General features: G+C 32.9%; 1 pseudogene; it reads right to left on the reverse strand.

The window, feature by feature from the left end:
* Positions 1-613: 613 nt before the first annotated feature.
* On the reverse strand, positions 614-8,812 carry LOC146886760 (uncharacterized; annotated as a pseudogene).
* Positions 8,813-15,604: the final 6,792 nt, after the last annotated feature.

Consider the following 15,604-nt stretch of genomic DNA (forward strand, 5'->3'; position numbering starts at 1 on the left):
CGGTTTTGGGCGAACCGAAGCCTATAACCTTCTTTGGCTTCGGGCGTTAGTTGAACCGAGGCATAAAAGTTGCCTGGAATTGCAAAAATGTCACTGTGCCATTATATGCTTCAGTTCCTGGCTAACCGAGGCATATAAAGCAAGGTAAAAAGGAATTTCTGCACTAGTGTTCCTTCAATTATGAACCTCGCCATATCCTCGTAATTTGAGCAGACGTGGATTTTCTGTGGACATTGGTAAATCCCTCACTCTTCCCCAAACCAAGTTGGGTGTCATTGTAGATGGTGGGCCATCGATTTTAACTTTCCTTTTTAAGAAGGATTTTTTATTCTTTCTAAAGGCATGGTCACTAGGTAAAAACCTACGATGTGGTGTCAAACCAACAATTTTCCCCCCATTTTCTAATGTAAATGCTTTTGAATGCTCCATACAATGTGGACATGCCAATTTACCTTGAGTACCCTAGTCAGACAGCATTCCATATACAGGGAAATCATTTATAGTCCATATTAAACTGGCTCTCATGATAAAGTTCTTCTTTCTTGAAATATCTTATGTTTCTACATCAATCCACAACTTCTTTAGATCGTCCACCAAAGGTTTGAGATACACATCAATTCCTGCCTTTAGATTGCGTGGACCACGTATACATAAATGGCTTTGTCATGCACATTTCAGGAGGAAGATTGTACGGGGTGATAATTGCTGGCCAACAAGAATAAGGGATTGTTGATTGAATGAATGGATTAAATCCATCAAAGCATAAACCCAAATGTACATTGGGTGGATCAACTGCAAAGTCTGGATGTAGCCGATCAAAATGCTTCTAAGCTTCACCATCTAAGGGATGACGTAACATGCCTGTGCTACTTCTATTTTCACGATGCCAAGACATGTGACTAGTAGTTTCCATTTATGCAAACAGTCTCTTGAACCTTGGAATTATAGGTAAATAGAACATTGTTTTCATTGGAACAAGTTTTTTTGTGTTTGCTCCTGTGTTCCAATCATGATACCTTGGCATATCACTAAATTTGCAACGTATAAGTGCAATATCATTTTTCTCATATTCATTATCGTAAAACAACATTGAACCTTGTATACAACAATCAATCCTTCTAGCAGTCAATCCAAGCTTTGATACTAATCGTTTAGCATCATAATAATTTTTAGGTAAAGCTTTATTCATCGGTGTTACATCTTGAAGCCTTTTTGCTATAAAATCTAGACATTCGTAAAGGACATTCCAATTCTACTTGCATGTTAAAAGTCTAACACAGATTGATAATTTAGACTCTAATGATCCTTCAAATAATGGTTCATTTGACTTGACTAAAAGATTATAAAATCATTGAGTTGCTTCATTCAGAGGCTCTTCGAAGTTTGTTTCTGGTATTTCAAATGACCCATGTTGTCTAAGAGCATCACACAACATGTCATGCAACGAGTTAAATGTGTGTCCTTCAGTCACATGTATACGACTTCCTGAAGCATCGTCAACATGATGGGAAATATTCTCTATGGCATCCCCGTGATCAATCGAAATAAAGTAGTCAGGCATAAAGCCATGCTTGTAGAGGTGGAGCTTGATTGTTTTAACATCATAAATCCTTGTACACTCACATTTAATGCATGGGCATTAAGTTACCTTTCATTAACATAACTTTCTTGTTGACAAACTATTTCGACAAACTCTTCAACCCCAACTATGAAAGTAGGTTTCAAACCTCTTCTACCTTTATATACCCTATCATACTTGAAGGAAATAAAGTCATGATCTGTGTATTTAAAGAAGTTATGTATATATTAGATCACAATGTTCAAATCATTCCCTACACATTTGAATATCTTTATGTTAACTATCTTTATGATAATCATCAATAATTAGCATCGATATAGTATAACATAAACCTCTAAGAACCTAAGGATGGATTGCTTTTAGAAAATATTAACAAAACATGAAATCAAATATTCATCGTTGATGAAAACAGTGGTAACTTGTCAAGAAATAAATTAAAATGGATATTGATTGTTGAAATTTGAACTGCAACAAGTGGTAGAATCAGCATGTTAGACACAACAATTCGTTCACAAATTCTTTCGAACATTATTTAGTAATTAGGAACCATTTAATTTAGCAGAAGAAATATGTACATTACATAAGAAATAGAAACATCAACTTAATTTTCAGTTACTAAATAGAATAATCAAGATGACCATGATCTAAAGTTAAAAAATAGGAAAAGTAGCAAATGAAATCTTAGATATCTATGATCATTAGATTTTTAGTATGTTCTATGCTACTTTTAGAAGAAAAAAATATTAACTTTTTGGCCTTGGTATTGAGGAAACTTCTTGGAAGGTTAATTTTTACATGTTTTTCACACACATTCTATTGTTTCATCACGAGGCAGAAACCAAATACACGTTTTATGTATCTATAGTATGATTTCAGCTTTTTGTAGGAAGTCCAAATGAAATAACAGTATATCTTTGCCCTTTCCTCTAATTCTGAGATGAAAAATTAAGATTATGACCTTTTTTCAATTACAAATTTTGTCTTAAGTTTTTCAATCTTCAAAATAAAATCAATTGAATTCTCTATTTCAGAAAAATAAAAAGAGACGAAAATCATAGATAAAAAAAGTGGGTTTAGTGGGTCTAGTCCAATAGTAGACTCTTAGCAGATTCAACCAAAAATCCACAATCATCATAGCAACAAAAAGCTATTAAAGATTAAATTGTATATAAGATAAACCAAGCATTTACCTTAATTTATCTCAGACTCAAGCAATTAATCTCATGAAGGTCTCTTCGAATCTGAACTTTGATCATCCAAATCTACATAAGCACATTTTAATCATAAACACAGGATAACAAACATAGAAACAAGAGATTACGAACTTTGTGAGTTTTAAGTAGTGAGTTTTAGAAGTTCTTTTACGAGTCAGGTTTTGAGTCTTCCTTTGATCACTTTTAATTAATTAGGACTTGTATGGATGGTTCTAGTTTATGTTTTAGGAGTCTTTTATAGATTTTGTATCTTTTCTCCTTCATCATTTTCACTTTCATGATGTGCTTATGTGTAGAAAAATCTGATTTAAGTGTGAAAGTGAGGCCAATTTGATATAGCATAATTGAGTAGTTGTGTGTGTGATTTGTTTTTTGTTAGTTAGTATTTTAGAAGTCTATACATTATATATAACTAATTATATTAGTTCTATAACTATTTTTCCTGTTGTTTTAGTGTTATTTATTGTTATGATGACTTATTTTAGAAGACTTATTTTGTAGATAACACCATGTGAGCCGAAAATGATGAGGCATAAGTTGGGAAAGGAAAGCAAGTCACACTATGAGTCAAAATCAAAAGAGAATTTTGTTGATGTGCATGTTTGTAGAAAAATGGAAAAAATAAGTCTTATGGATATTCAGTGTTTCTTCAACTCTAGTCTTAGAAAATTATCTTAGCATTCCTAGCAATTAGAACTCTAGTTTGGTCACTTATTCTTAAAATCTTAGTTTCATTAGGAGAATTAGTCTAGTTAAGTAGCTTGTTAGGCATTTTTCATAGAATTAGGTTGACTAACTTGTGTGATTATTTTTTTTTATGTAGCAAAAGTGAATCAAAGGCATTCAAGGACAGTTGATGGAGGTTTGATTGAGAAGCTAGCTAGGTCAATGCACTAATACAGAAAGGAGTTTTGGCAGCGGTTATTTTTGCCATTCTGCCCCGGTTCTAGAACCGAGGCATATTAGAGCGATGCATAAAAGAGTCAGTTTTAGACCTCGGGTCTTAATCGAAGTACAAACTTCATATTATGCCTCGGTTCTGTTGAGAACCGAAGCCATATAGGCATTCAATTTTGAAATAAAAATTGCTTTTTGGCTTCACAAAAAAGACCTAAACAACGGCAGAAAAAAATGAACATTTTGGGTTTGAGGTTGCAAAACGTTCCCTGAAAAACACCAATGGCCAATCCAATCCCTTCCACATGCTTCATCACCTTTCTCGCAGTGCCAATCCTCACCAGCAGCAACTCCGCCATCTTCGTCGCTGGTCCACGAGTCTGTCCACAAGAGCCACCTCGCTCTTTGCTCCACGAACACAAACACCGTCGACTTCCCCACTTTCCTCAGCGTGGCAGCACCCTGAATATCTACCCTAAGAACAAAAATAGCAGAAAAAAAAGTAAAGCAATAAAACCTAAACAAAACGCAAAAAAAAATTATATATAGAGAAAAAGCGAGAAAAAAAAGATTTGGAAAACGCTAACCAAACGCGTTTTTTGGTTTTTGCCAAAAAGGGGTGGCTTGCCAACAAGAAGGTGGTGTTACGACGGTAGCTGTCTGGAGAAGGATGCATGCAGGAGGCTTGATGGAAACGGAGAAGAGTGGCTGACAGCGAGAGAAACCAGAAACTTTGGAGGAAGAAGACGAACAGTGACATTGCGCCTCTACAATTTGCAAAATCACAAAATTACACTAGTGACAGGCTTTATGGCCTCGGTTATTCAAAAAACCGAGGCCTAAAGTGGCTCAATGGCCTCAGTCAAAGGGGACCCGAAGCCAAAGGGGGCGGCGTTGATGAAATTTTTAAATTAGGGTTTCAAGGCAGGGTTATAGGCTTCGGTTCTATTTTAACCGAGGCCTAAAACTGTCCAATATTGCCTCGGTCGAAAAGCAACTAAGGCCAAATGTGTTCTCGCTGGCGCCAATTTTAAAATTTTCATTTCTGGGCTACCTAATAGGCTTCGGTTCTTAAGGAACCGAGGCCTAAAGCTGCTTACGGCACCGGTTGTTTGAAGAACCGAAGCAATATAGGTTGCTGAAATTGTAAAATTGCCACCGTCTCCTTATATAGGCTTCGGTTCCGCCACAACCGAGGCCTATAAGATAATGTAAAATATCAAATTTGCACTAGTGATGGAAAAATTGGCATTTGTGATGGGCGAGAAGGCCAAAGGTTGCAATGTTGACTTCACAGTTGACATTTTGGAAATCAACTCCTTTGGTGCTACTAGCTTTTGGAGACTCTTAAGTACTATTAAATACACTTGATGGAATATTAGAGTTGGGAAGGAAGAAAGAATTTTGCGTTATGACAAGTGGCAAGTAGGTTAGAATTAGAACTTTGACATTGAATTTCCTTTTTTGAACATATTAACTAACCCTTGTAAACATCAGAAAATTTTCACTTTAATATTAATAGAGTGTGACTTCAGGACCAAAACTTTAACCTTCTCACCAACAATAAAGCCAAGCTAGGATCTCAAATGTGAAGCAGACAATCTCAAATGAAAGTTGTACCTGTAATAAGAAGTACCAAAATAGCAGCTTTCTGAGTGTAGCACTTGGGGAATTAGAAGAAAGCTCATTGACAGCATCAAATCTCTTGGCATATGAGAACCATTCAACCCTTTACTAAGAAATAACAAAGCAATAACAGCTCAAATTTAAAACTGTAATCATGATTTCAGGCTTGACAAGCTGTGAGGCAACAAGGAGGCAAGAGAAAAGCTGGAGCAGCAATGTGTCTGTTTTTGTATGTATGAGTGACTATGTGATATTTAGAGAGAGAGATATGTATGTTCATATTATAATATACAAATATTTTTTTCATTTGTATAATACTAACACTTACTGTAGTTGATTGTATTTTGTACATATCGTCGTTGCTTTACTGTAATGTGGGAAAGGATATATAGAAGAGAATGGGACCACAAAGATGTATAATAATAAAAACAAATGATACTCAACATGAGCCAATGTAGGCCAGTGAACAAGATATTCCAGACAAGCTCTTGCAGGACTTAATCAAGATATGCATCAGCAATCAAAGTTAGTGCTTATTTACTATACCACCAATAACTTCTTCTCTTTAAACATTTTTCGTTTTTCAAACACATCAGAAACCAATTTCAGTTGTTGGATTCCTTTATTTCTCTTTGCATCAAGTATTTCAAATTATATGCCTATTTCCTCGTATCATACACATTCTTCTTCCCTGCCTGAAAAATTTTCTCAGCAATTCTTTTCTTACTCTCAAAATATGATTTATAGATTCAACTGATAAGTTGTCAATCTTCAACATGGTCTCTGAGTGGCAAAAAATTAGGTGATTTTTATTTTCAAAAAGCGCTTTTGGATTTTCGTTATCAGAAAGCTATACTATAATATATTATCACATCAAACAACCCTTATATCGTTATTATTATATCAAGTAATATAATAGACCTTTATAATGTCTGAGTTAACAATATCTAATGATTCTATGCATTTCTTTTCATTTTTTTAATTCTCAGTGTTCTTGTTATTAAAGAACCCATTCATCTATGATCAATCTAATCTGATCTGATCGTCAAAGTGAACAAAGAAAATTTGTATATAAAAATTAAAAGAAAACAGTGCAGTTAGGACTTAAGACTCTGATAAGAAAGTTCTAGTACATATATCACTTTCCCCCTAAAAAGGTGAAGGGCAAGAAATACCACACACCTAAACTTTACGACCTTCCTAGCCTTCAAAATTCTGATCCTAAAAAATTAGAACCACACACGTGTCTGTTTGTCGAAATCATGAGTCTGATTATTAAGATTAAGGAGTATCCAACATGCAACAGGCATATATAATGAGACAGAAACTACACCAAACAAAGAAAAGTGATCTCTAATCTCAACAACCCAGTATTATATGGGAAAAGAATACAAATGAATATGAATCCTTTCATGCTAAATTTTCACATGACAACACGAAAAAAAAACTGTGTTTGTCGAAACTGTGTTGGCAGCAGAACAGACTTTTCATTTATAGAACTTCACATTGAAATAACTATATGTTTTTCATTTATATTATTACAGGATGCCAACAAATTCAAAATTAAGGATGTAGTGATTAGAATTTGGCAGCAGAACAAACATAATCAAAACATTTAAACTTAAAGTAAGAGCATCATTTGTTAGGATAAACTATTCAAAGTCTCTATATTATAGTTTCTTACAAACCACCAAGTCAAATGCCCATCCTATAGGATTTTTTTTAGTTCACTCCAATGCTATATCACATATCGAGTCTATTAGGCCATTTTATAGTTATTACAATTGAACCACATCTTCAATGAACTAATTCAAGATGCTATATTAGTGCAATCAGAATTATGCAAACAGATAATATCAAAGTGAAGTTACAATCATAAAACACACAATTTTATCATACCGAAAAGCTTTTTCCTTCTTTACACCTTCAAATACATACATGTGCGACACCAAAAGAATGAACATCATAGGTAGTTTATCGAAACAACACGTAGAAAAAGAAGCATGGCATCTTTTAAATCAAAGGCAGATAGATCAAAGATTCAAGGGAGGGAATGGGAAAAGTAAAGCCATATGTAGCCATCACGGCCTTATTCACGAGGATTATTCCCACAAACGTAGCCACCAACATACATCCAAAAATGTAAAACCCTAAACCCATCACTTACAATTTTTTTCCGAATTCGCGAAGGGTTTCTGATTCCTTCTCGTGCACAATATTTTTGTTTGTGAAGGGGGTTTTACTTTGTGAACGTGAACCTCGTTTTGGCCAGATTCGGAACGTGAACCTTAACCTCGTCGGCGTTGTTGTGTGGGATTGAGCTTCCTGCCAAGTTGTTGCGTCTACAATAGAGTGATGTCGATGATGGAGGTTTCCACTGTGGAGGTTTCGAGTGAGTGAGTGTGCAGGTTTCGATGTCAATTGATTTAACTTAGTAACATAGAAAAAAATTGTCTAAACGAAAGTAACTTAAAAATATTTTATTTTTAATATAAAATAATAGGATTTTTACATATAAAATATGTTCGTAGGTAAAGTTTTTTAATATAATTTTTATATATTTTTTTATGATATTTGTTATCTACGCAGAATTTCATACACTATTGGAAAATGAGCTTATAATGACAGGTAAAACGAGCTTACTATGATAGGTATTGTGGTGTCATAGTTTCAGGAGTCATAGAAAATGCGTGCTTTTTATGACACTGCAGAAACTTGTCATAGTAAGTCAAACTTACTATGATAGGCAGTGCAAACTACGTCATAGTAAGTCAGATTTTTTTTTAATGATTTTTCTATTTTGCCATTTTCCTTTTCATTCAATTTACCTACAAATAACTTTCATATCACCAGACCAAACAATTCCAAACCAAACCAAGAACTTGTTGTATACTCTGATTTCAGCGGCCTCTTGATAAACATCAGCATGCTTTCCCCTTAGGCGCTGTAAAGCAGACTCACACTCTTTCCACCGACCAACCTTAGCCTACAGAAGATGACATGTGTTGAATCTAATCATTTAACAAACAGAAGAAAAAACTTGGTTGCTTGTGTGATATGTGTCCAACATGCACTGATGAAAGAGAAAAATTCCAAAAGCTAAAAACAACTCACCAGCCACTTGGGAGAATCAGGGATGAAGGGAAGAGTCAGAAGGTCCACAATAGAAGCAACAGTTCTTGAGATAAAGACAAAAAATTATATTAGTTACTTGGAACCCTTTTTAATTTGGTTTTGTGAAAAAGAGCAACATAAGGAGGGTGAACGGTGCGCAGTGCGCGGAGGACGCATGGATAGATCGCGCGCGGTGTGCGGAGGACGTGCAGACAACTCGGGGACGGTGCGTGGAGGACGCGGGAAAACCTCGCAGATGGTGCGCAGAGGACGCGCATACAGCTTGCGGATGGTGCGCGAAAGATAAGCGGACAGCTCGCGGACGGTGCGCGGAAGATAAGCGGACAGCTTGCGGACGACGCGCAGACAGTGCGGACGGCATGCGAATAATGCGAAGGACGCGCAGACAGCTCACAGACTGCGCGCGGACGGCATGCGAACAGTGCGGACGGCACGCGAATGACAAGCGGAGGGCGAGCGGAAGGTGAGCGAATGGCGAGCGGAAGGTGAACAAATGTCGTGAGAACGGTGCGCGAATGACTGTTTCGAGAAAGAAAATATGCTTCTGAATGTTGGAGAAAATGGAGACGAGAAAAAGAAAAATAAAAGAGGGAAGGAAAAAATTAGGGTTTTGAAGATATTATGACAGGTTTCCATAAATCTGTCATAATATATTTTTAACATAATTTCAATTTTGCCATCGTGCCCATCTACTATGATAGGTCCTCTGCACTTGTCAGAATACATTTTTCCTTCTCACTTATTATGATAGATTCCTTTCTACCAGTCATAATAATTGTTACTTTTATTACAAAAATGCCACCAGTCAACTTATTATGATAGGTGGCTTATACTTGTCATAATAAGTCGTCATAGATTCCTCTTTTTCCACTAGTGATAGATAATGCTTTATAGAAAACTTTTCACAAAAGTGACTCATGGTTACCTGTGAAACTTTTGTACATCATTTACTTTTCTGTTACCCACAAATGTATACTTTATCTACAACTACTTTTCGTAGATAAAAAAAAATTATCTACGAAACATATTTCATAGATAATTTTTCCTAGATAATAAAATTTTTTTTGTAGTGAATAATAACAATAATAAAATTAACAATAATAATAACAATAACCATAATAAAAACAATAAAAATAATAAAAATAATAATAACAACAACAATAATAATCACAATAATAATAACAAGAATAACAATAATAGCAATAAGAGTACTAATAATAATAATAATAAAATATATACAATAATAATAACAACAATAATAATAATAAAGATAACAAGAATAAACAATAATAATAACAATAATAATAATAATAACAACAACAAAAATAACAATAACAAAAATAATAACAATAAAATAACAACAATAACAACAATAATAATAACAAATATAACAATAATAATAATAAAACTAATATTAATAATAATAACAAACAATAATAACAAGAATAAATAATAATAATAATAATAATTACAATAAAAAATAAAATAACAACAACAATAATAATAATAATAACAATAATAATAATAACAATAACAATAAAAATAAGAATAAAAATAACAATAATAGTAACAATAATAATAACAAGAATAATAAATAAAAATAATAAATAATAATAATAACAATAACAATAATATTAATAATAATAATAAGAATAAATAATAATAATAATAATAAAATAATACTAATAATAACAATAACAACAAAAATTAATAACAACAATAATAGGAATAACCAATAATAATAATAATAATAATAATAACAATAATAATAATAATAATAATAATAATAATAATAATAATAATAATAACAAAAATAACATTAATAACAAAAATAACAACAACAACAATAAAAATAATAATAATAATAATAATAATAATAAACAATAATACTAATAATAATTACAATAACAATCATAATAACAATAATAAGAATAAATAATAACAATAACAACAATAATTGTAAAGCCTTTCTTCTTACTGCCTTAAAAGGTTTAGGGCTTGGCCTTTTAGTGGGCCTAAGATCAGCCCACTAGGAGGCTTCAAGACTCTAAGTTGCCCTTTCAGCTCCCATTCTGCTTGTACTTGGCAAACAACTCACTCTCAAACACTTTCTCTTCGATACAGAGCTCTGCTAGGGTTTTGACTTCCGTCATCTTCAAGCTAACTACTCGACCTTTTTCCTATTCCACTATCCCACCTCACAAATCTGCCCCTAGAGCTGCTGTTGGGTCTTCGAGTCTTTGATAGCCTTCTTCTAGGTAAGGGAAGCTAGGGTTTTCGATTATTTATGTTTTGAGTATGCTTTTCTGAGTTTAAGTCATATTCTTGAGGTGTGTTCGCGGTTTGATTGCTTTGTATTGGTTAAAATGTGATTTTTGGTGTTGTTTCTGCGTTTTGCACGAGTGAACAGTGGTGAACACTGGTTTTCTCGCCCAAGCAAGAGTGTCTCGCCTAGGCGAGACTAACAGAGGCTCGCCTAGGATCTTCTGCTCGAACTGTTGCTCAAGCGACGGGTCTTCGTTTTGAGTGAGGTGTAATCTCACTCAGGCGAGGAGGTCTCGCCTGAGCTAGAAATCGCAGGAGCCACTATTCCACTTCTCGAGCCCTCGCTTAGGCGAGAAGGGGCTCGCTTGAGCGAGAGGTCTTCTAGCCTGAGCAAGACTGGGACAGGTTTTGTGCTATATAATGTGAATGGTTTATTGATGTGGTTGCTTGTTGTCCTGACTTAAATGCTTTAGTAGAAAAGTTTGATGAATGATGCCATGATTTTTGTATGAGGTTGAGATGGGAACAAGATGTTTCTACGTTGTGTATGAGTTGGGAGGTATGAGTTGCATGATTGGTTGTTTATATATATAGGGTTAAATATGTTTTTGGTCCCTTAAGTTTGAGCGAAATTTGGGTGTAGTCCCTCATCAAAACTTTTGACCAGTTTAGTCCTTCATCTTCCAAAATGCATGAATTTAGTCCTTTTAACCAAATTTTGTTAGGTTTATCTGACATTTCAAGCGCATTTCATGATAGTATTTAAATTATTTATACTGTTTGACACATTTTTGCTTCAATGTTAACTTAAATACTATCATGAAATACGTTTCAAACGTCATATAAACTTAACAAAATTTGGTTAAAAGGATTAAATTCACGCATTTTGAAAGATAAAGGACTAAATTGGTCAAAAGTTTTGATGAGGGACTAATTCCAAATTTTGCTGAAACTTGAGGGACCAAAAACATATTTAACCCATATATATATATATATATATATATATATATATATATATATATATATATATATATATTCACATGATATTAGTATTTATGGAAACATCCTGATTGGTTGGTGAAACATGTACAAAGTATGAATAGGGCATAATTCCATGACTTTTGTAGTGAGGGCTCATGGTGGTGTCTCATCTAATGGACGTAATCCCATGGACTCTCCTAATGAGAGAGTCCATGGTGGGGCCTCATCTATTGGACTTAATTCCATGAACCTTAGGGTGAGAGTTCACGGTGGTGCCTCAACATCAGGACGTAATTTCACGAGGGTATCGTGGTGGTGCCTCAAGGCCAGGACGTAATTTCACGAAGGACGTAATAACAATAACAATAATAATAAGAATAACAATAATAATAACAATACTAATAACAATAATAATAATAATAATAATAATAGTAATAATAATAACAATAATAATAACAATAACAATTATAACAACATTAAAAATAACAACAATAATAACAATAACAATAATAACAATACTAACAATAACAGTAATAATCACAACAATAATAACAATAATAATAACAACAATAATAACATTAATAATAACAAGAATAACAATAACAATAATAAACAATAATAAAAAAAAATAAATAATAATAATAAAATAATAATAACAATAACAATAATAAAAATAAACAATAATAATAATAACAATAATAAGAATAACAAATAATAATATAATAATAACAATAATAATAATAATAATAATAATAATAATAATAATAATAATAATAATAAGAATAATAATAAGAATAAGAATAGCAACGATGATGATAATAATAATAATAATATTAATATTAATAATAATAATAATAATAAGAATAAACAATAATAACAATAATAATAATAATAATAATAATAATAATAATAATAATAATAATAATAATAATAATAATTATTATGACATCCAAAACTTTTACGATGTAATATTTTTTAATATAAAATATATCCCGATCACATTATTTATAAATATTTTATTGTTTAATATATATATATATATATATATATATATATAATTATTATTATTATTAGAAATAATAATGGCTATAATAAATAAATAAATAATTATAAATTGTAAAAATAATAGTAATACTAATAATAAATGATAAGTACTAGTGCAATAATAATAAAAAATGTTTAAATAGAAAATAATATAAATATTTAGAACATTACATGAGGCATTTATTATAATAAAATATGAATACATAAATACAACAATAAAAAATATACATAAATATTAAAACTAATTAACTAATAACAATATAATAACATAATAATGATATTACAAAATTATATGCACGTTTATTTATAAAATATATATGTATTATAAATATATAAGTTATAAATAAATAAATCTAAATATATTATAATTACATTGTCATTAAATAAAATAAGATAAATATAATATTGCAAGAATAAGACAAGACTTTAAATACCACCACAAAATAACACATCTCTATTAATAAAGATTAAAATAAAACAAAAGAAAAATCTGTAAAAACTTAAGTTATAATCGTACTGTAAAAGAAAACAGATAATTATCAACCTTATCTTATCTCCACATATGAATAGATATGTAGTTAATGTATTTGTACTTGATTATAGAAACCTAACACTATAAAAAGGGAGAGGGAAGATATAGCTATCAGAGAGAGAGTGAATTGCTTTTTTATGGATAAAAGAAGAATGAGTAAGTAATAAAAAAGAATAAGATACAGAAGAAAAAAGAAAGAAATAAAAACCTACACTGCAAGTTTATAACTTATCTCTTATGGTTGAGGTAAGAGAAGCATGGATGTATATCGTTTTATCTTTTTATTATTTATAATCTACTCATAATTATTTTTATTTATATATTTATATTATTTTTATATTTATATTAAATGAAATGTTATTAATTTCATTCTCATTTATATTTATTTTTATTCACGCACACCTATTATTCAATTTATTTATTTACTTTACATTTATAGCCAGTTATTTCCACTCAAATAACTTTGTTTTTATTTAAAACTATGTAATCCCTTATTTTCTATTTTGAATGGAAATACGTACACTAGTGCAGATTTGATATTTTACCTCGCCTTATAGGCTTCGGTTATGGCGGAACCGAAGCCTATAAGGAGGCGGTGGCAATTTTGCAATTTCATCAATCTATATTGCTTCGGTTCTACAAACAACCGGTGTCATAAGCAGTTTTAGGCCTCAGTTCATTAAGAACTGGAGCCTATTAGGCAACCTAGAAATAAAAATTTTAAAATTGCCACCAGCGAGAACACATTTGGCCTCGGTTGAAATAGAACTAAAGCCTATAACCCTGCCCAAAAACCCTAATTTAATAATTTCATCAACACCGCCCCTTTTGGCTTTGGGTCCCCTTTCAACGAGGCCATTGAGCCACTTTAGGCCTCGGTTCATTGAATAACCGAGGCCATAAAGCCTGTTAAAATTCCCAATTCGTGAACCCTGATCATTATTCATCTTCTTCCCCAATTCTCTCTGCACGAACGTCGTGCTGCCCTCTGCCACCACCAGTTCCGACGCTGTCGTCGACCAGTTGCCGTCGCCGTCCGTGGGTTTTCGTCGCCTCCATTTCCTCATCCATTTCTCTCTGCTGCTCCATTTCTCTCCAAGCCACCTGCACCTCCATCAGACCAACCACCATTCAGGAAGCCATTGTAGCACCTCATCCACGAAAAACGCAGCAGGTCCACCATGCCTTGAAGGAGAAGAACGAAACCTCCACTGCAGCGCCTGGAGTCGAACGAAACACAGCCTACCACCGCGCCTGGAGTCGAACATCTTTGACGAAGCACTCTTCCACGTTCACACGAAGCCTCTCCGGAGAGTCTACCTCCTGCAACTACATCATCAACACAGATCTGCATAAACGACGTTCACGCAGCCAACTAAAACGCGCATCTGGCAGATCTGGAACGCTGGGAAGCAAATTTGGAATGTTGGGAAGCAGATCTGGAATGTCGGGAAGCAGATCTGGAAAGCAAATCTATGGCTTCGGTTCAGGCGTGACCGGAGCAGAAAAACGCCTCTATGGCTTCGGTTGACAATCGAGGCCAAAAATCAACCCTTTTGGCCTCATCCCAATATGCCTCAGTTCTAAAACTAGGGCAAAATATAAAAAACAACCGGGGCCAAAAGCCCTTACTGCACTGGTGGTAGGAGCAATGTTAATCCTTATTGGGTCTAAAACAAAATATTTTGTAGAATCTTTTATTTTTATTTTTTTGAGGACAATCATCTTTAAGATAAGGGGAAGAGACATTTATCATTTTATCTCTTTACCTTTATTATTATTTTTTTATTTGTTCATAATTATTTTATTTTTATATCTATGTTAAGTGAGGTGTCTCTAACCTCATTCTAATTTATATTTAGTTCCCGTTCTCATTTATTTATTTATATTCATCTCTAGTTGTGCATTTGTCCTATTTATTCAATTTATATTTACTCTCACTTATTTATTTATATTTATCTCCAGTCACGTACTGGTTCTTTTTATTTATCATATTTATTCTTTCGTTATGCACAGATCCTATTTATTTATGTTTTAATATCAAAATAAAATTTATGACATATGAAGATTTGATACTATGGTTGGAGGTATGACCTTGGACTAAATGAGTTAGTATATTACTCAAGATGGGATGTTCTTGAGTTACTTTGTTGGTCATGTTGAGACTCATTTATCCTTGGGTTACTTGTTGGCCATGTTGAGACTCATTTATCCTTGGGATACTTTGTTGGTCATGTTGAGACTCATTTATCCTTGGGATACTTGTTGGCCATGTTGAGACTCATTTATCCTTGGGATACTTTGTTGGCTATGTTGAGACTCATTTATCCT

This window comes from Vigna unguiculata, chromosome 4, assembly GCF_037176805.1.
Source record: "Vigna unguiculata cultivar grain cowpea cultivar isolate G323 ecotype 2 chromosome 4, ASM3717680v1, whole genome shotgun sequence".
NCBI lineage: Eukaryota > Viridiplantae > Streptophyta > Magnoliopsida > Fabales > Fabaceae > Vigna > Vigna unguiculata.